The sequence below is a fragment of the Triticum aestivum genome, chromosome 6A (genome assembly GCF_018294505.1).
Source record: "Triticum aestivum cultivar Chinese Spring chromosome 6A, IWGSC CS RefSeq v2.1, whole genome shotgun sequence".
NCBI classification, from domain to species: domain Eukaryota; kingdom Viridiplantae; phylum Streptophyta; class Magnoliopsida; order Poales; family Poaceae; genus Triticum; species Triticum aestivum.
Window position 1 is genome coordinate 5,062,827 of NC_057809.1, and position 21,683 is coordinate 5,084,509.

General features: G+C 46.0%; 1 long non-coding RNA gene across 1 annotated transcript; it reads left to right on the plus strand.

Annotated features, from left to right (window-relative positions):
* Window positions 1-3,369: 3,369 nt before the first annotated feature.
* LOC123129918 (uncharacterized) lies at window positions 3,370-20,872 on the plus strand. Its single transcript, XR_006463696.1, has 4 exons — window positions 3,370-3,443; window positions 19,683-19,788; window positions 19,929-20,016; window positions 20,450-20,872. It is a non-coding gene; the product is annotated as an uncharacterized lncRNA (long non-coding RNA).
* Window positions 20,873-21,683: the final 811 nt, after the last annotated feature.

The following is a 21,683-nucleotide window of genomic DNA, read 5'->3' on the forward strand; positions in this document are numbered from 1 at the left end:
CTACAATTCATAGGCAAGACCACTCTTTCATACCAGACATATTTTATGGCAAAATGCATAATTCCCTAGAGGGACACCAGCAACTACCTAATGCACTTCCTGAACTGTAGTGGTGTGTGCGTCACACCTGTACTACTTCAGTAGCGTCACACGTGTTTGCTCTGCTTGTTACACATACCATTTTGTAGATTCAGTCTTTGCTGTTCACCATTGCTGGTGTCAGTTAGAGATGTTTGATACCAGCAGTTGCGAGGAGCAAGTGAAAATACAGCTTGATTTTCAAAGCTGACTCTCATAAATAGACGGACAAAATGATGTTATATGATGGGAGTTGTTCATACAACAAGTTGATGTGAATAGGTGGACACACCTTTACTTTTACAATAACACATCACAGGATTATGCTACATCTAAAACTTTAATTTCTTCATTGTGGTCTCAAAACAAGCGCAAACAAGTCAGTCACGGCGCCGATACTGCATGACACCAGCTGCCTGTTGGTGTTGGCGCTGAAATTAAATTTGCTAATTGGGATCTCAAGAATTGTGCCAACAAGTTGGATGCAGCGCCAATACTGCACCACCACGAGCTGCCTGTAGGTGTTGGTGCTGAAGCTGAATGAAAACGATGAATGCAAGTGTTTCCTGTTCCCTGCAAGCAAGGTAAGCTGCATCAAAGGTTTGTCAGATAGATGAAAGATACGGAATGCACAAAGAGCATCAGAGAGGACCTACCGTTTCTCCAGTGCCTCCTTTGGAAATGCATTGGGAGATCACTTGGCCAGCACGGCTGGGCAACAAGCTACCGCCGTTATTACTGTTGCTAGCTGCTGTAACTAGTCTCGACACCACCACCTGGAGAAATCAACCAACCAAAAGTATCTTTTAGCAAACACAACATCCATATATGGATAAATACTTTGTGACAGCTAGAGTTGTACAGTCACATGGAGCAGCAATGTAAATCATGTACAATCATGCATCACGATTGCTAAGCAGGTGAAAATGATCGGAAATGGGCGAGGACAACAGGACAAGTCGACATTTGCACTTCAGGGCCACTGAGCATACCATGTACATAAATCCTCCAGGACAAAAAAACAGGAAAGATGAAATATAATCTTAAGAACATATAGGCAGGAAAATGTACAAAAAATGGTTCAAACATGCTCAAATGCCATGTGTAATCGCTGACCGAAATGAGTTTGGGTCGATACTCACTTTATTTATAGCTGCGGCCTAAGTGAAAATCCTCTTTGGCTTGAATTTTTGACTTCCCCTTCTCTGTGAACAGAATGTTTCTGCATTCTTAGTATAAATGACAGAGTCAACATCACTTTCCCCTCTATGAAAACAGGGTTGCTCCCTCCTCCTTTTTCCGGGCTTGCGACCGGCTATACAATTTTAAGTATTACCTTAAAATGACATAGGCGGAGTTCCACCCCCCGAACCCCAACCCACACAAACACACTTGAAAAATAATTAAAAAAAACCACTCAATTCATCACCAATGAACAAAAAAAATTGTTCTCACTCACACAATTGCCATATAAATTTTCAATAAGTTAGTGTGTTTGCTCTAATATCTGAAGCATACAAGCATTGTCGAAAGCAGGGAGGTCGGCCAGCTAGATGATACACAATAAATTAATTAAAGACGGAAATCATCGGTAACAAAAAAAATAAATGAAAAAGAAAAAGTGAGCATGAATTTGCATATTATTTAGATGCAAGGTGATCTGCTTTCAGTGGAGTTATCTGTGAGAACTTACCAGTGGCGTGTGCTAGGAAGGACACACCACTGTTAGAACATCCCGTGCAGCCAGCGACTCTTCCCTTCCTAGTGTCCACCATGCCTGTGGATCCAAACACCTTTATTTTTACAGAGAAACGAGCGATCATCCCTAAGACATTCGATTCCATTTTTCACGGTCTTCTTCATGTTAGACCCCTTCAAGACAAGCCCACTTCTAGGGGGGGAAGATGCGAAAAAGTTTAATAGCAAATTCCATCACTATGCTCTCTCACCCTTCTGTACTTGTCCCCCCCCCCCCCCCCCCCCCCCCGCCCCATATCATCACTAGTAAATCCTTAGATGCAATGCACGTTGGTATTAGACAATATATTAACTGCACACAGATATTATGTAGGATATTATCTGAGTATTAGTTACTCCCTCCGTCCCATAATGTAAGACGTTTTTTGACACTACACTAGTGTCAAAAAACGTCCTATATTATGGGACGGAGGGAGTATATGATTAGTGTTGTAATTTATATTTGGTACGATCTTGATGGTCCATGGATCTCGATGTAATTTTTATTATGTTTGAGGTGTTTGGTACTTCCGGTGAATCTTTATAATAAATCTGATACTTTTCACAATAAAAAAATAAAAAGGTGATAGGTATATAGATGCTAAAATATGATTAAGCAGGTAAATTTAGTTGTGAATGTATTTAAACTTGCCTGCTCTTCCATGTGAACAAACAGACGAACATTGAATGTCAGGTCATACCTGACCGTAGAATGCAGATTACTTCAGAGGACAGTAATGGTGTCTCAATGACGATATATTAGTTTTTTTTGAAACAATGACGATATATTAGTATGTTGATGAGTTGTTTGCACTCAGTCTATTAATTTTAGAGAGAATGCAATGTGTACGTGCTGTGCTTTATGGGCCGGATTGGAATAGGCCTTCGTCGGCCGGCTAGCGAGGGGAGGCCTGCCTTCACTCCACCCTAAAAGTAAAAAACAATGGGAAACTATCTAAGGCGTTGTTTGGATAGCGGTGATTAGCGTTAGGATTATAGAAAACGAGTTTTTAGCTGATTTTTAGGAAACCCCGTTTTACGTTACGTTTTGTAAATAACGAGTTTATAGAAAGTTACGTTTGGATAGGAAAACAGAAAAACTAGTCGGTCATGTACCTTGTTTGGATACCCTCCTTTTCTCCTCCCGTGACTCACTCTCACTTTCCCCAAATCAGCCAGAATGGCGTCTTCCAAGTCTGTCGTCCTGCTGGTCCCCTCCGATTCCTCCTCCGCTCGCTGACACCGGTACTCCCCTGCTCTCGGCCGTGGATAAATCCGCGCGAGGACGCCGGCTAGTGCGCGCCTCCGGCCACGCCGGTTGCTGCTGGACTCCCCGACGCCGCTGCCCGCCTCCCCTCCCCTGGACGGCTAGGTCGCTAAGGCCTACTGTGCTTCGTTGGCCGTCAGCCAGCTCTATTCGTCGAGCAGTGCTGCTTCAGCTCAACGCACATGCCTGCCTCCCTAGAATGCCGGCGGTGCAGGCTGCACTATAACCAGCCCGTTTTACCACTAGATCTGTGGGGCGCCGGCGGCAGCAGGCAGCTGTAGCCCCTGCTCCCTGACCAGCATGACCATGAGTAACAGCGGATGCAGAGGACAAGCTCGAGGATGGCGATTCAGAGGAGCAGGTATGTTTGATTTTTCTTTTTGCAAACTCTGTAGTTAACATGGTCTACCATGCACTTGCAGAGAGGAGCTATAATTATCTTTCTTTCATGGTCTGTATCATGCACTTGCCGGCAGAAAAATACTTCATAAGTAACAGGCCTTAACAATTAGCTACATATACTGGAATTTGTATAATGGAACTTTGGAGGAGAGTGCTACTGTAGAAAGCAAAGTTAGAACTGGCAAGGTTCATGGTCTTTCTAAAAACAAGAAGTTTCAGGTGCGTTTGTAGCACTGAAAGCTGTCAAGCTTTGCACTTGGTACATTGTAGAATCTGGTGCGTAGGTAGAATCTGGTGCGTTTGTAGCACTGAAAGCTGTCAAGCTTTACATAAGAACACACCCATTTGAATGAAGTAGTTTATTTGTTGCTTCATTTGCTGAATAGATTGGTGAAAAATAACATTTCATCATGTAGCCGTAGATAGAGAGAGGGAGAGAGAGAGAGTTCATAAGCCTATAAAAGAATGGGGAGTTCATGAACATATAAAGAAATTTAAAGTTCTAACAATAATTATTCAAATACATCTCTAATTAAAGATGGAAATCAAATATTACGGTGTTTAATCATCTTGTTGTTGTCGGTTCACACGTCGTTGATGATTAGTCCACAATTGTTGAGCGATGCCAGGACGAACTCTCTCACCAGCAACTCGATCATCTTCTCTTGCTTGCCCACGAACTTGTTGATCACCATGGTCAACATTTTCTTGTGTTTCCCCATGCTCATAAAGCTCAAACAACTCATCAGGCTCATTAACCTTCCTTATGAAGTTGTGGATGATGCAACAAGCCATAACAATTTTAACTTGAGTTCTATATGGATAAGGAATTCCTCCTTTCCTACTTAGAATTGGAAAACGAGCTTTCAGAACACCAAAGGTTCGTTCCACAACGTTCCGCAGCTGTGCATGCACATGGTTGAACAAATCCTTCTCACCAGTATATCTCCGATTACATCCACGAAAAGAAGCAATATGATAGCGATCTCCGCGATATGGGGCAATAAATTTTGGAGTATTTGCATAGCCTGAATCAACAAGATAAAATTTGCCTGCACATGAGGTTTCATAGCACAGTCAGAATTTTTATTTATATTATAGATACACAAATAATTAATATATTTATAATTTTACCTTCAGGAACAACCAAACCCCCACTAGTAACAGCCCATCTTAGAACAGCTTGATCCGATGCAGAACCCTCCCATCCAGCAGGGACATAAGAGAATGTCATGTCAAATGACACTGCTGCCATTACATTTTGAGACGGATAACCATGCCTATTTCTGTAAGGAGTTTGCTTATCAAGCCTGATTTTCGCCTCAATGTGTGTCCCGTCAATTGCTCCTAGGCAGTTCTGGTGGGATTTTTTTAGTCAAATAAGGATGTTCACATGTTGTGGACATTGTACTTATGAAAATCATATGTAAAAGGAGTATATTCTTCAAATAGAAATTATACCTTGAAATATGGGTAGAACCTTGCATCACCCAATATTTTGGATGGGACTTGATTGCTTGGATCTGTTATGCAAACATCACGCAAACCATTTATGGCGTCTAAAACTTTGTTGAAGTGTCGGCTGATTGGTTCGCCAGAATGCTGATATCTATCTTGCATGACACGGTTTCTAACATTGTGACCAATTGTATGTAAAAACATGAGTAGTTGTTCATCCACTGTCATTCGATTTGTATCCTTAAGTAACTTTCTCTCGCACAAAGCATCCCGCAACAAGAAGAATGTGTGCTTCTCAAGACGAATTAGTTCATAAAATCTAACTGTATGTCCCTCTAACAGCTCTATTGTTTTCTGAGCACCAGTTAATATAGAGGTGTTACGAGTTGTTTTGAATAACCTTGTAAACAACACATCACGAAACAAGGACACTGCAGAAATGTTGTTAATAAGCACTTGCTCAGAGTCAGAAAGTTCATCATCTGGCACATCCAAGCTGTTCATAGTTCCCTGCACAATATACACTATTGATATCATCTCAGGATATTTGTTAAATATATCAGTGTTGAACCATCAAATGAACAATATAAAAATGAAAAAGAATGTTCATTATTTCACACAAGCTGATAAAACATAATGGAAATTGTTTTCTGAATCTACGACAACGACTGAAATAAAATACTATGGTCAATGGTGTATTACAAAAATTCTAAGGATCAAGAATCCAAAGCTTCCGCGTCTCATCATCCATCTCAATGAATATGGCCCGTTTATCACCATCTGTAAATGCCTTGACCGCTTTTAGTTTCTCTTTGGGATCTAGATTACTCATACTATTTAATATTGCCATACATGATTTAACCGAGTGTAACGCCCCGAGACCGATGTGCCAGGTGTCGTTCAGTTATTCGTTGTTGTTGTCTTGTCATTGGCTTGCGTGTTGCATTTCATCATGTCATCATGTGCATTGCATCATCATGTTTTCAAAACTTGCATCCGTCCCGGTCTCCTCGTTCCTTCTGTTGTCTGTTTTGAGCCCAACCACACTTGCACGCGCCCGCGGCACGTCCGAAATATTATTTTATTAGTGGCCGGAAAATGTTCTCGGAATGGGTTGAAAGTTGGCATGCGGTGTCGTTTTGTTGTCAGTAGACCGCCTGCCAAGTTTCATCGCATTCGGAGTCCGTTTGACGTCCCAACGGATAAATATAGCGGCAATAGTAGCCGGTCTAACGTCGGACGTTTTCGGTCTCCGGAAACAGTCGCCGGGCCTCCCTCTCTTCTCTTCTCTCAGCTCGAGACCGTCTGCACAGCCCACCTAGTCCATCCTCCTTCCCCTCTTTGCTTCCGGAGTTGCCCGATGCGATCGCGCGGTCCGAAACCCTCTCTGCACAGTGCATCGAACCACTCACGCGAGCGCCCGAAAGCTGTCCCGGACCCGACTCGGACAGTCGTTACCGTTGTGTCCGGATCATCCCCAAACATCTACAAATATCTTCGTTTTATTATTCGGGCTATCTAACCTATTTATTTACGACCGCCCGATTATAATCGGACGGACCGGATTAGTTCCTACCATCCCCTACCTATATATATATCCAACCCTAGATCCCAGGCGCCTTGTCCCATCCTCCCGTTCCCTCCGCCGCCACCCGACCAAACCCTCTCGGGATCCCCTCCCGATCCTTCTCCTTCCCTCTACTTCCTTCTTTTGACAAGTGCCATTTTTCCCCTTCTCCTTTAATGTTCACCTTCTCCCAAATAGTCAAACATATTGCCCTAAACCCCACCGCCAAATTTCACCTCTTTTGGGAATGTCTTGGTTAGGTTTTAAAATGGCTCAAGTTTGAATTTAATTCAAACTTGAATTATTTTTCTTCCTCTAAAAATTGCCAAACCAATTTATTCAAATTCTGCATATTCTCAAGACTCCAGGGATATTTTCTTTTCTGAAATATTCCACCTCTAGCACCTCTTTCTTTTCTCCTAAATTCTGGTTGAAGAATTAAGGAAAAGAAAAGAGAGATGGAGAAGCCAGCCCAACTGGGCCTCCCAGCTACCGCAGCTCGGCCCAGCCACCCGTGCAGCCAGACCGGCCCAAGGCCTTGGCCCAGCAGCGCCCCCCTCTAACCCTAGTTTCCCGATCCCCTCATCTCTCCCTCCCTTCGTCCTCTTCCAGCGCCGCCAGTCACCCATCGTCCGATCCCATCGCCTCTCCTGCTCGATCCCATCTCTCTCCCGCGACCCCGAGCTCCCTGCAGTCCGAGCGCCACGAGGAGGAGCCCCTTGAGCACCGGCCGCCGCCGCCAGTCTTCGCCGTGCCCCTGCTGCCTTCCTTCCCCGCGCCTCCTCCTCGCCAACTCCCTGTCGCCGAGCGTCGAGGAGAGGAGCCCCTCGAGCACCGGCCGCACGCCCAACCTCCTCTTCGCCCGCCTCCTCGTCTGTCCGTCGTCGCCGCGGCGCGGGCCCCGCCTGACGGATCCCCGAGCAGTCTTCCGGCGCCGCGCCTCCCCGTCACCCGCGTCTCCTCGCGCTGGCCCCGGCCAGCCGGCCACCGGAGCCTCGCCGACGCCCCGTCCTCGCCTCTCCACACGCTCGCCAGGTCCCCGTGCCGAGCCGGCCCTGCAGCCCCGTCCCCGGCCTCCGATGACTCGCCGCGCCCGCCAAGTTCCTGCGTGAGCCTCCTCTGCTCGCTCGCGTGGGCCGCAGTGGCTGCAAGGCCGGTCGTAGCCAGCCAGCCTCGCCTCTGCTCCGAAACCAGGATCGTCAAGGTCATCTTTGAGAATTTTCGCCAAGTACCACGACATTCGGAGCCCCTTGGAAACGTCAAGTTCGACTACAAAACGTCAAACGTGTACCGCTACCGCCGCCCGAACTTCTACGAACGGTGTACCACGATGAACATGTACGGCTACATGATGACCCGCCAAGACCTCGAACCACTACCATCGCGAGAACAACTACTTCCACTACCGTTGCCACGTGAACAACTACTTCCTCTACCGACGCCGTGTACAACTACTTCCGACGACGTCCCGTGAACGCCTACTTCCTCTACACCGCTCCGAATGCGAACCGTCTCGTTTGAATGCTTCGAAGGTATAACCCGAAACGACCGCCGTGGACCGAATGCACGTTGTATGAGATGCCCGTGTTTGCACCATGTCCGAATTGTCATTGCAAGTTCCTCCTCGTTTCCATGCCACAATCCCGTGGGAACCCGGTAGCCGGGAGCACCCCACCATCTTGCATGACTCGCTCACGCTCACTTCCTTTTGTACCGGTATCTCCGTGAGCTACCGGAACCGATATGTTGCCGTGGCATCATTTTCGGATATGTTGCCGTGGCACCATTTTTGTTTCGCCGCCGTGGTACCTTTTTCCTTCTGCCATGGCGACTAATGCTTCTTATCATGCTCATGTCAACATTTTCATAAAAAATTGCATACTTGTATATGTCATCCGCTTCATGATAACAACAATTAAAATGTTTAATATTGTGTTGGCATTAAACTGCTAAATAACATGGGGTTTTTCCGGAAGTGTTGTTTGTGTTTCGGCCTCATTTAAACTTGCCTAGATAGGTAGTTTTCATTTGCTTCACCCTCTTGCCATGTTTAACAACATTTAAAATTGTTGGGTACATAACGAGAGATAACTAAATAATCGATGGTGTGTTTCGTCAACATGCACCTCGTTGCATATTGAGCTCCACTTAACTTGTAGTATTGTTTGTTGCACTTTGCGATGCCATGCCTCATTAAACCGGACATGCATCATACTTGTTTGTGCATCATGACTTGTTTATGCTTGTGTGTTTACTATGTTGTTTGTTCCTTTCCGGGTTGCTTCTCACGTTAGCATCGGTTTCGTTCTGGAGTTGTGAGGATTCGTTCGTCTACGGCCGTTTGTCTTCTTCTTGGATTCGTTCTTCTTCCTTGCGGGATTTCAGGCAAGATGATCATATCCTCGAAATCACTACTATCTTTGCTATGCTAGTTTGCTCGCTCTTTTGCTATGCCAATGCTACGATGCCTACCATTTGCTTGTCAGCCTCCCAAATTGCCATGTCAAACCTCTAACCCACCATGTCCTAGCAAACCGTTGATTGGCTATGTTACCGCTTTGCTCAGCCCCTCTTATAGCGTTGTTAGTTGCAGGTGAAGATTGAAGTTTGTTCCTTGTTGGAACATGGAGATGTTGTTCCTTGTTGGAACATGTTTACTTGTTGGGATATCACAATATATCTTACTTAATTAATGCATCTATATACTTGGTAAAGGGTGGAAGGCTCGGCCTTATGCCTGGTGTTTTGTTCCACTCTTGCCGCCCTAGTTTCCGTCGTATCGGTGTTATGTTCCCGGATTTTGCGTTCCATACGCGGTTGGGCTATTATGGGAACCCCTTGACAGTTCGCCTTAAGTAAAGCTCTTCCAGCAATGCCCAACATTGGTTTTACCATTCGCCACCTAGCCTCTTTTTCCCTTGGGTTTCGCGGACTCAAGGGTCATCATTATTTTACCCCCCCCGGGCAGTGCTCCTCTGAGTGTTGGTCCAACCTGTCAGCTGCCGGTGGCCACCAGGGGCAACTCTGGGTTGGCCTACCCGTACCTTGGACAATCTGAGTGTGCCCTGAGAAAGAGATATGTGCAGCTCCTATCGGGATTTGTCGGCACATTCGGGCGGTGTTGCTGGTTTAGTTTTACCCTGTCGAAATGTCTTGTTGTACCGGGATACCGAGTCTGATCGGAGTGTCTCGGGTGGAGGTCTATTCCTTCGTTGACCGTGAGAGCTTGTGATGGGCTAAGTTGGGACACCCCTGCAGGGTATTATCTTTCGAAAGCCGTGCCCGCGGTTATGGGCAGATGGGAATTTGTTAACGTCCGGTTGTAGAAAACCCGAAGTTGACCTTAATTAAAATACATCAACCGCGTGTGTAACCGTGATGGTCTCTTTCCGGCGGAGTCCGGGAAGTGAACACGGTGTTGGAGTTATGCTTGACGTAGGTAGTCCAGGATCACTTCTTGATCATACCTGTATCGACCGTGCTTTGCCTTCTCTTCTCGCTCTCATTTGCGTATGTTAGCCACCATATATGCTAGTCGCTTGCTGCAGCTCCACCTCATACCTTTACCTTACCCATAAGCTTAAATAGTCTTGATCTCGCGGGTGCGAGATTGCTGAGTCCCCGTGGCTCACAGATACTTCCAAAACCAGCTTGCAGGTGCCGTTGAGTCCGTGCAGATGACGCAACCAAGCTCAAGGAGGAGCTCGATGAAGATCTTGTCCTTTGTGGTGTTTCATTCTAGTTGGTCAGTAGTGGAGCCCAGTTGGGGTCGATCGGGGACCTTTGTCGCATTTGGGGTTCTTCTTTTATTTAGGCTCCGTAGTCGGGCCCTGATTGTATTTGGTTGTTGTAATGCTTTATTCATGTATTTGTGTGAAGTGGCGATTGTAAGCCAACTATGTATCTCTTTCCCTTATGTATTACATGGGTTGTGTGAAGATTACCTCACTTGCGACATTGCTTTCAATGCGGTTATGCCTCTAAGTCGTGCTTCGACACGTGGGAGATATAGCCGCATCGAGGGCGTTACAAGTTGGTAATCAGAGCCTTCCCCGACCTTAGGAGCCCCACTGATTGATCGTTTTTAGCAGCCGAGTTTGTGTCTAGAAAAAAATGTTTTGAGTCATTTAGGAATTATATATCGGAGAGTTTAGGAATTCTTTTTACTTCCCAGTCTCCTCATCGCTCTGGTAAGGCATCCTGACGTAGAGTTTTGACTCTTCTCTTCTCAAATTTCACTAAATTTTTTTAGGATCACGCGGGTATCTTGGAATCGTTCCGATGGTTTTATGATGAGAACATTGTCTTGGTGCCTCCTGTCAGGGGTTTTGTGGAAGTGTCCCGGGGAGTTGAGCTCTGAGGTGTTGTCATCATAATTTTATCGTTGCAGTTCTGGAATATCTGAGTTTAGTACGCCGACATCAAAAATCTCTTTTATGCAGTTGTTGGTGAGATAACCCCGATAACCCAGTACTGAGGTGAGTACGGGAGTATCGCCATAACTTGTATAACGGATGCTTTTCGAAGGTTGAGGTAGATGATTTCCGAAGGTTTCTTGGTTATGTGTTGAAGGATGGATACAGCTGGATGTAGGATTTGTTAGTTTTGGGTGAGATATTATGCTTCCCCTGTATCCCCAACACCTGATTGCATAACCTGAAAATTTCAGGAGTTTCATAGGTGGGAATTCAAGTAGCTCTTAGGATATCTTTCCGACAGATGTATGATTTGAAATTGGGGTTCGACGTCTAGTGGTCCGCCTATTCACGGTTGGTTTTACAGTGGTCTCGTTGTGTCTTAAAGAGTCCTTGGCTATGCCGACTCGGGGACGCTTCGTATGTCATGTGCACTGCCTTGTACATGATGGTGCTGTACGATCGAGCCCGTGTAGGCCCCACCATGAAAACTTCGGACGAAATCTCTATCATATGTTTGTTCCGGCTTATTCTGCAAGCCAGTCCTTTGTTTTTGTTTTGAGTTGTGGTATTCGAGTTGCTTCAATGTCAAGTGTTGATTCCATACCTTTCCGAAATGGTGTTCTCATACTCCGATGTGAATATCAATCCTTCTCGACAATCGAGATTGTCATGTCAATCCTTTTCAACCGGCGTGTTTCTCTTCAAGTGGATCCGATCACTTCAACATCAGCAAGACCAATTATCATTTCTTCTCAACGGTGGTTGTTTCATCCGTCTCCAAGTTGCCTTTGTTTTTTCCCGCCCACCCACCCTTTTTCCTCAAGGACTAAGATTTCTTTACCAAGTATCCTTTTATTTTTGCGAAGTTTCTCCATTCTTTTCCGTCAATGTTCTTACCCGGTGGTTCTCAAGAAGATGTTCTACTAGTTCGTCATTCCTCATTCCTTTCTCTTCTCCGGTGGATTCAAGTCAAGTTTTGTTGATCATACCTTTTTCCTCATTTCAATGTCTTCTCATACCGGTGCACCTCATTATCATTCTACTCCTTGCTATTTGTTATTCCGGAGTGCTGAAGATATCTCTGAAGATTTGTGTTTCCACTCCGCATCAATTCTAACTATTTCGAGGCTGTTACCTCATTCAAGCCATTTAATTCAACCAGTGCAACCTTCCTTTCAAGCAATTGTTCAACGGTGTTCTTTTGAGTGGGCCCTAACCCACAGGTCTTTTCCCAGGATCTTACCTGACTCTTCTATTTTCCCAGAGCTATCCTAAATTCTTCTCTAAGTTTGACGTAAGAATGAGTTATCATCAGTCAAATGCATTTCTCCAAGATCTTTCAAATTCTTTTCATAGTTGGCTCAACCTCTTCGCTTTTGATTCTTCCGGTGTGCCTCAATAATTCTTGGTGGTGTTTCTCGTTGTCATTCTCATCATTTGAAGACCGAAGAAGAGTTTCTCTTTAATCTTGCTCTATTCTCTTCAAGATTCATGGTGCTAGCTTGTTGCCATCCTCTCATAATTGTTTTGATCGTGAGAATTCTTTTCATCCATCCGGAGTTATTCAAGAGTCTTCTCAGTTTGTCATCCGGAGTCCATCAATTCAGATTTATTCATTCTCAGTTTGCAGTTATCATTCTCCGATCTTACCGGTGCCTTGTTCAAGTGATCTTTAATCGGCTCGTGCTCTCTTCGTTCTCATGTATCTAAATACCCTAAAGTATCTTCATTCATTTTGCAATTCTTCCCGGTGATTTGTGCATTTGCTACGTTCAATTTCAATTCTTACGGTGGTTCGTTCAAGAGTTCTCTTTCTTTGTTATCATATCAATTCATTCGTTCTTTCCAAATCCTACCGGTGGTTCGTTGAAGACCTTCTCAAGTTTACGCCATATCTCTCTTAATCCTTTCTACAAGAATAAGTGGTATGCCAAATCCGTTGCTTGTCATCAATTTAAATTGGTGAAGGATACGCATAACATAATTCTTATTCTGGTTTCATCCAAGTGATTAATCCTTTCCTTCAGAGTTTGTCCAGGAGGAATAAATTCTTGGCTTCTTGTTGTTCATCTTTCTTCCGGAGTTCTAAGTTTTCCGCATTATCTCGTCGCGAAGCTCCATCTAAATCATCGCAAGGCTTCACCTTGTGTTTTCAACTTCTCTTTCTTTTTATCATCCTTTTATTACCGGAGTTCTTCATGGAGGCTCTACATGATGGTTCATCAAGGATTTATATTTCTTCTTGAAGTGTTCATCGAGATTCTTTTCTAAGAAACTCAAGCATTCTTCATCTTGCTATCCGGAGTGCAATTTCTTTCTACCGTATCTTTGGAGGTGGTATTATGTCCTTCTTGATAATTCCCCTTCGTTGCTTCGTGAGTCACAAGTTATCAAGAATGAGATATTTTAAATCCATCAATCTCTTCTTTGGAGTTATCTTGAGTTATATTTCACCTAAAGCCTTCCCTAAGGATTGTTGCCATTTATGGTGCTTGTAAATGATCCAAGTACTTCATTTATCCTCCCGGTGAAATAAGTTTCTCGTCTCCTCGTTCATATCAATCCAATTCTTCTTCCCGTGAGTGGCAGGTTGTCATCTCATAATTTGATATGTATTTCATAAGACCATATCAAGATTATTCTTTTCGTTGTTGGTTTTCAACAACTCCATTCTAGCATTTGTTGTATCTGTGATCTTTCAAGATCTTGTTTCCCTTCGTTCCGGAGTCATTGTGATGTTGCTCTTTTCAACCCATCATCTCGTTTGTCAAAGATCATGTTCTTTTCGTGCTTATCCATTTAACCAGAGTGTCGTGTCCTCTGCTCAAGTTCTTTTCATCTTATCTAGTCTTGTATCACTTTTCAACCGGAGTGCTGTTCGAATTTGGTATTCCTTGATCCCCTTCCTTAGCCGGCGCGTTTTCAATATATATCTTCCCTTCAACCTCAAGGTTTCGCAATGCTCTTTGTCCCTAGTTTCTAACGGAGTGTTTTCGACTTTGTTCTCCTTCGTTCTATTCTTTTCTCGAATTAGTTCAACCTCGCAAGGTTCTTTGGTTTCACTCGTTCGTCAAAGGAGCAACTTAGTTTTACCTCTCCTCTCTTTCTCTTCCGTTGTCCCTCCGGTGCCATTCTAGATCTCGGGACGAGATCCTCTCATAGTGGTGGAGTGTTGTAACGCCCCGAGACCGATGTGCCAGGTGTCGTTCAGTTATTCGTTGTTGTTGTCTTGTCATTGGCTTGCGTGTTGCATTTCATCATGTCATCATGTGCATTGCATCATCATGTTTTCAAAACTTGCATCCGTCCCGGTCTCCTCGTTCCTTCCGTTGTCCGTTTTGAGCCCAACCACACTTGCACGCGCCCGCGGCACGTCCGAAATATTATTTTATTAGTGGCCGGAAAATGTTCTCGGAATGGGTTGAAAGTTGGCATGCGGTGTCGTTTTGTTGTCAGTAGACCGCCTGCCAAGTTTCATCGCATTCGGAGTCCGTTTGACGTCCCAACGGATAAATATAGCGGCAATAGTAGCCGGTCTAACGTCGGACGTTTTCGGTCTCCGGAAACAGTCGCCGGGCCTCCCTCTCTTCTCTTCTCTCAGCTCGAGACCGTCTGCACAGCCCACCTAGTCCATCCTCCTTCCCCTCTTCGCTTCCGGAGTTGCCCGATGCGATCGTGCGGTCCGAAACCCTCTCTGCACAGTGCATCGAACCACTCACGCGAGCGCCCGAAAGCTGTCCCGGACCCGACTCGGACAGTCGTTACCGCTGTGTCCGGATCATCCCCAAACATCTACAAATATCTTCGTTTTATTATTCGGGCTATCTAACCTATTTATTTACGACCGCCCGATTATAATCGGACGGACCGGATTAGTTCCTACCATCCCCTACCTATATATATATCCAACCCTAGATCCTAGGCGCCTTGTCCCATCCTCCCGTTCCCTCCGCCGCCACCCGACCAAACCCTCTCGGGATCCCCTCCCGATCCTTCTCCTTCCCTCTACTTCCTTCTTTTGACAAGTGTCATTTTTCCCCTTCTCCTTTAATGTTCACCTTCTCCCAAATAGTCAAACTTATTGCCCTAAACCCCACCGCCAAATTTCACCTCTTTTGGGAATGTTTTGGTTAGGTTTTAAAATGGCTCAAGTTTGAATTTAATTCAAACTTGAATTATTTTTCTTCCTCTAAAAATTGCCAAACCAATTTATTCAAATTCTGCATATTCTCAAGACTCCAGGGATATTTTCTTTTCTGAAATATTCCACCTCTAGCACCTCTTTCTTTTCTCCTAAATTCTGGTTGAAGAATTAAGGAAAAGAAAAGAGAGATGGAGAAGCCAGCCCAACTGGGCCTCCCAGCTACCGCAGCTCGGCCCAGCCACCCGCGCAGCCAGACCGGCCCAAGGCCTAGGCCCAGCAGCGCCCCCCTCTAACCCTAGTTTCCCGATCCCCTCATCTCTCCCTCCCTTCGTCCTCTTCCAGCGCCGCCAGTCACCCATCGTCCGATCCCATCGCCTCTCCTGCTCGATCCCATCTCTCTCCCGCGACCCCGAGCTCCCTGCAGTCCGAGCGCCACGAGGAGGAGCCCCTTGAGCACCGGCCGCCGCCGCCAGTCTTCGCCGTGCCCCTGCTGCCTTCCTTCCCCGCGCCTCCTCCTCGCCAACTCCCTGTCGCCGAGCGTGAGGAGAGGAGCCCCTCGAGCACCGGCCGCGCGCCGCGCGCCCAACCTCCTCTTCGCCCGCCTCCTCGTCTGTCCGTCGCCGCCGCGGCGCGGGCCCCGCCTGACGGATCCCCGAGCAGTCTTCCGGCGCCGCGCCTCCCCGTCACCCGCGTCTCCTCGCGCTGGCCCCGGCCAGCCGGCCACCGGAGCCTCGCCGACGCCCCGTCCTCGCCTCTCCACACGCTCGCCAGGTCCCCGTGCCGAGCCGGCCCTGCAGCCCCGTCCCCGGCCTCCGATGACTCGCCGCGCCCGCCAAGTTCATGCATGAGCCTGCTCTGCTCGCTCGCGTGGGCCGCAGCGGCTGCAAGGCCGGTCGTAGCCAGCCAGCCTCACCTCTGCTCCGAAACCAGGATCGTCAAGGTCATCTTCGAGAATTTTCACCAAGTACCACGACATTCGGAGCCCCTTGGAAACGTCAAGTTCGACTACAAAACGTCAAACGTGTACCGCTACCGCCGCCCGAACTTCTACGAACGGTGTACCACGACGAACATGTACGGCTACATGATGACCCGCCAAGACCTCGAACCACTACCATCGCGAGAACAACTACTTCCACTACCGTCGCCACGTGAACAACTACTTCCTCTACCGACACCGTGTACAACTACTTCCGACGACGTCCCGTGAACGCCTACTTCCTCTACACCGCTCCGAATGCGAACCGTCTCGTTTGAACGCTTCGAAGGTATAACTCGAAACGACCGCCGTGGACCGAATGCACGTTGTATGAGATGCCCGTGTTTGCACCATGTCCGAATTGTCATTGCAAGTTCCTCCTCGTTTCCATGCCACAATCCCGTGGGAACCCGGTAGCCGGGAGCACCCCACCATCTTGCATGACTCGCTCACGCTCACTTCCTTTTGTACCGGTATCTCCGTGAGCTACCGGAACCGATATGTTGCCGTGGCATCATTTTCGGATATGTTGCGGTGGCACCATTTTTGTTTCGCCGCCGTGGTACCTTTTTCCTTCCGCCATGGCGACTAATGCTTCTTATCATGCTCATGTCAACATTTTCATAAAAAATTGCATACTTGTATATGTCATCCGCATCATGATAACAACAATTAAAATGTTTAATATTGTGTTGGCATTAAACTGCTAAATAACATGGGGTTTTTCCGGAAGTGTTGTTTGTGTTTCGGCCTCATTTAAACTTGCCTAGATAGGTAGTTTTCATTTGCTTCACCCTCTTGCCATGTTTAACAACATTTAATATTGTTGGGTACATAACGAGAGATAACTAAATAATCGATGGGGTGTTTCGTCAACATGCACCTCGTTGCATATTGAGCTCCACTTAACTTGTAGTATTGTTTGTTGCACTTTGCCATGCCATGCCTCATTAAACCGGACATGCATCATACTTGTTTGTGCATCATGACTTGTTTATGCTTGTGTGTTTACTATGTTGTTTGTTCCTTTCCGGGTTGCTTCTCACGTTAGCTTCGGTTTCGTTCCGGAGTTGTGTGGATTCGTTCGTCTACGGCCGTTTGTCTTCTTCTTGGATTCGTTCTTCTTCCTTGCGGGATTTCAGGCAAGATGATCATACCCTCGAAATCACTACTATCTTTGCTATGCTAGTTTGCTCGCTCTTTTGCTATGCCAATGCTACGATGCCTACCATTTGCTTGTCAGCCTCCCAAATTGCCATGTCAAACCTCTAACCCACCATGTCCTAGCAAACCGTTGATTGGCTATGTTACCGCTTTGCTCAGCCCCTCTTATAGCGTTGTTAGTTGCAGGTGAAGATTGAAGTTTGTTCCTTGTTGGAACATGGAGATGTTGTTCCTTGTTGGAACATGTTTACTTGTTGGGATATCACAATATATCTTACTTAATTAATGCATCTATATACTTGGTAAAGGGTGGAAGGCTCGGCCTTATGCCTGGTGTTTTGTTCCACTCTTGCCGCCCTAGTTTCCGTCATATCGGTGTTATGTTCCCGGACTTTGCGTTCCATACGCGGTTGGGCTATTATGGGAACCCCTTGACAGTTCGCCTTAAGTAAAGCTCTTCCAGCAATGCCCAACATTGGTTTTACCATTCGCCACCTAGCCTCTTTTTCCCTTGGGTTTCGCGGACTCAAGGGTCATCATTATTTTACCCCCCCCCCGGGCCAGTGCTCCTCTGAGTGTTGGTCCAACTGTCAGCTGCCGGTGGCCACCAGGGGCAACTCTGGGTTGGCCTACCCGTACCTTGGACAATCTGAGTGTGCCCTGAGAAAGAGATATGTGCAGCTCCTATCGGGATTTGTCGGCACATTCGGGCGGTGTTGCTGGTTTAGTTTTACCCTGTCGAAATGTCTTGTTGTACCGGGATACCGAGTCTGATCGGAGTGTCTCGGGTGGAGGTCTATTCCTTCGTTGACCATGAGAGCTTGTGATGGGCTAAGTTGGGACACCCATGCAGGGTATTATCTTTCGAAAGCAGTGCCCGCGGTTATGGGCAGATGGGAATTTGTTAACGTCCGGTTGTAGAAAACCCGAAGTTGACCTTAATTAAAATACATCAACCGCGTGTGTAACCGTGATGGTCTCTTTCCGGCGAAGTCCGGGAAGTGAACATGGTGTTGGAGTTATGCTTGACGTAGGTAGTCCAGGATCACTTCTTGATCATACCTGTATCGACCGTGCTTTGCCTTCTCTTCTCGCTCTCATTTGCGTATGTTAGCCACCATATATGCTAGTCGCTTGCTGCAGCTCCACCTCATACCTTTACCTTACCCATAAGCTTAAATAGTCTTGATCTCGCGGGTGCGAGATTGCTGAGTCCCCGTGGCTCACAGATACTTCCAAAACCAGCTTGCAGGTGCCGTTGAGTCCGTGCAGATGACGCAACCAAGCTCAAGGAGGAGCTCGATGAAGATCTTGTCCTTTGTGGTGTTTCGTTCTAGTTGATCAGTAGTGGAGCCCAGTTGGGGTCGATCGGGGACCTTTGTCGCATTTGGGGTTCTTCTTTTATTTAGGCTCCGTAGTCGGGCCCTGATTGTATTTGGTTGTTGTAATGCTTTATTCATGTATTTGTGTGAAGTGGCGATTGTAAGCCAACTATGTATCTCTTTCGCTTATGTATTACATGGGTTGTGTGAAGATTACCTCACTTGCGACATTGCTTTCAATGCGGTTATGCCTCTAAGTCGTGCTTCGACACGTGGGAGATATAGCCGCATCGAGGGCGTTACACCGAGTAAGCTTCATTTTGTTGTGCTACTGTTTTCTTCGCTTCAGCAATGCTAAGTGATGCATCTGCAAGGCGGTCAATTGCTGATATGGCATCGTCGGCTGTCCGTTTTTGCCCTCTTCCAGTTTCTTTTGATCCACTTCCAGTGGACTTCTTTTTTTCTTGCTCAATGGTAGTTGACTTCTTCATGAAGACACCAGGGGAAGTATTGTTTTCATCAGAATCAATCTCATGAACTTCAACATCCATATTGAGATCAATCTGTGAAGATTTGCTTGTACATGCAGCATCTTTTCCTTTGCTAGATACAGCACCAGCTCCAGATGCTGTTGAAGTAGCACATATGGCTTGAAGATCTACCCAACTAGGCCACACCTTATCTCGATATTCCTGTAGTGACTTATCCTTCTGCAAGTTGTTTAGTTTTTGGTTAATACTATGATATGAGAACTTCATATGGATTCTACTCGCAAATCCTTACCTTAATTAGTTCTTCCCAAATTTCTTCTGAAGCTTTTATCATTTTATCATCATCGTCCGAACCAAATCCCGTGAGTTTTAGAAGTCTGTCCATGGTACTGTAGCAACTCCTGTAGTACTTATGACGATTTTTCAGTTGTTGTAATTCAAGTTTCTCTACCCTTGAATCGTTGAATTGTCCTAAGATATCACACCATGCTTTCTTTGTGTAACCTGTTCCTTCTTTCCCTCCCTGTAGACTTTGATCTTTCAATATATTGAGTAGTATTTTGTCCTCTGAAGATTTCCATACATGGCGCTTAGCTTTATCTGTGTTTTCCTTCCTAATTATTTTGTCCTTCTCATCATCCATATTTTTCTACAGGGAGATACAAGAAGAAATAATGCAAGATGAGTCATTTTGTTCATTACGATAAATCTACGAAGTGGAAGAAAATGAGCATGCCACTAATATTTCGATCTTTTGAGGGGTAATCCTGTGGTCGTTGTACACAAATGGGAGTCTAGGAGTGAACTAATCTTTTGTTCAAAGTGTGACTTGACACTTCAATTTTTGTCGCATGTTCGCCTAATGGGATGTTCCCTGACCAGTTACTTTGCTTGGTTGCAGCCAAGATCTCAAGCATGAAGTTCATTTACTATAAAGCTGGGCTAGGTTTCCCCACTTATTGCCGCAACTTCACATTGGACATCACAAGGTACTCTGATCTTCATTTGCTTACTTCATAGCTCTTACCATACACTATATAATATGGATAGATATGATTGATACTTATGCAAAATTATCCTTATACTATGATTTAAACTGTATCCTTCTCATGAAAAACTAACTACTGCACTTGGATATATATACTGATTGACAATATTATTGTGGTTCGGTGTTGGATTATTTTAATATGTATGTAGAGCACCCTGATTCTCGTATGTACCATAAATTCATATTTAGGAATTACCAGGTTATTGGATCTTGTATAATCTAGGAATTGCCTAAATAAAATTATCAGGGGTTGTATGGAAAATAGGGTTCGCTACCAATAGAATTAATTCAATGAACAGTAGCATGAACGTATTTACAAAAACAATTCGTACTGCAGAATTTTGTAACTCTAGATGGTTTATCTTACCGTGTAGGATGGGTGAAGCCACGAATCCTGATTGAAGACCGGAAGATGATGATGATAACAAGAGCTCGATGGAGGTGTGCAGTCCTATTGAAGATGGCCAAGTTCAGATCCAAAGGCGATGTATTCCATCCAGTGCCTGTGGCCGGGGATCGCATCCAGCCTGTGCGATCTGTGTGGAGAACGCACCCTGTGGCCAACAAAATCCTCTTATATAGGCAATGGAAAAAGGCGGGAGGTGAGTCGCAGAAAGAAAAATTGGCGCCAATGTGGTTGTTCAGGAAAGGGCGGAGGCGGAGATGGACAGTTGCGATCTGTATTTGTTAACCGCGTTTGTGGAAAAACGACTAATACTCGTTTTCCCACAAACCTGGAATTCTGGGCCTTTGTGAAACGAGTTTCCTATATGCATGGGTTAGTTGGAGGAGCCAAACAAGATTTTGTACGGTTAGGCCGTTTTTCTGGCTTATGGAGATCCCGATCTGTATGTTCCCCTTATCCAAACAACGCCTAAATCAACCGGCTGATTTGTTGCTCCATCAGTCGCCTCTACCGCTTGGGGCCTGCCATGCTATCCCTCATGTAGTATCTGCGCGCGAAGCCTCTCGTCCACGTATTATTCTTCCGGATTCCTTCACGCAAATCCATTCCCTGGTTCTCAGTTCTCACCACCGCGGCCTTGAGGTTTCTGCTGCCGCCCACCATCTTCATTGCATGCTCTCTCCGATGACGACACGAGAAAGCTCTGCCTCCACCACCGCGGTCCGCAGGCAACCATTGTTGCTGCAAGCAGGGGAGACCACCGCTGCTGCGGCCGGTGTTGCAGACCGTTGCCGACGGAACCAAGGAGAGCCCATGGTGCGCGGCCCGGATGCAGCGTCGTCCGTGTTGTGGAGCACTGTCGTCGCAGCATCTGCCATGCAGCAAAGTACAGGGGCTAGACCCCTGCCAATCGCTCGCCCCCCTCAACCGTTTTTAGCTTTTCTTTTTTGAGACAATCAACCGCTTTTAGCTAGATGTGTACTGTACAACGCTAATGGCCGCTGCTAATTGTATCATCAGCCCATATAAAAACATATTTACTGAACCAAGTACACCGAACATAGAAGGCCAAAGCCCAATAGCCCACACACATAAGCGTATATGTGATCGATCCGATCTATTTTATTGATCTACGTGTGTGTTCTGCCCAACTGCTAGGGCGTTTGCAGCTGCCGCCGGCTGCCGCTTATGCCATCCCCCGT